Source organism: Atta colombica, unplaced genomic scaffold, assembly GCF_001594045.1.
Source record: "Atta colombica isolate Treedump-2 unplaced genomic scaffold, Acol1.0 scaffold55, whole genome shotgun sequence".
NCBI lineage: Eukaryota > Metazoa > Arthropoda > Insecta > Hymenoptera > Formicidae > Atta > Atta colombica.
The window spans coordinates 499282-499833 of NW_017259545.1; positions in this window are offsets into that span (position 1 = coordinate 499282).

Below are 552 nucleotides of genomic sequence, written 5' to 3' on the forward strand. Positions count from 1 at the left end.
TTTTTTGTTATCTTTATGGCTATATGTAAAGAAATTCAATTAACTTGTAAAGGACATAGCGCGCGTCTTCAGTATGAAAATTTCATCTGTATGGACAATAGAAATAAGGATCGTTTTTAGCGCTTGCAGTATTTAAAGCTAATCTTTATTACCGGGATTACACCGGATTTTAGTAAAATTATGTGAAATGGAAACTTATATATAGAGATGGGAGCGATGTGTCAGTTAAATCTATAGATTATAGAAGGTTGTAAATTTGTGTAATACTAGAGTTAAACTAGATTAGCTTAGACTATATTTCATTCGATTCTTATGATATCAAATCTGTTTCTTTATTTTTATTAGTACTCTTCTTTTTAATTCTTTTTCTTTCTTCTTCCTCTTTTTGTGCCTCCCTCCTTTTCCAAAATATAAATATTAGAGATATCGACTTCGACCTTTTCCTTACTTATTTGATTTATAAATTAAGTTAAGCAAAAACATTTATTTCTTTTTCGTTTTGTTTTTTTGTTTTATTCATTAATAAGATTAAATATATATATATATATATAT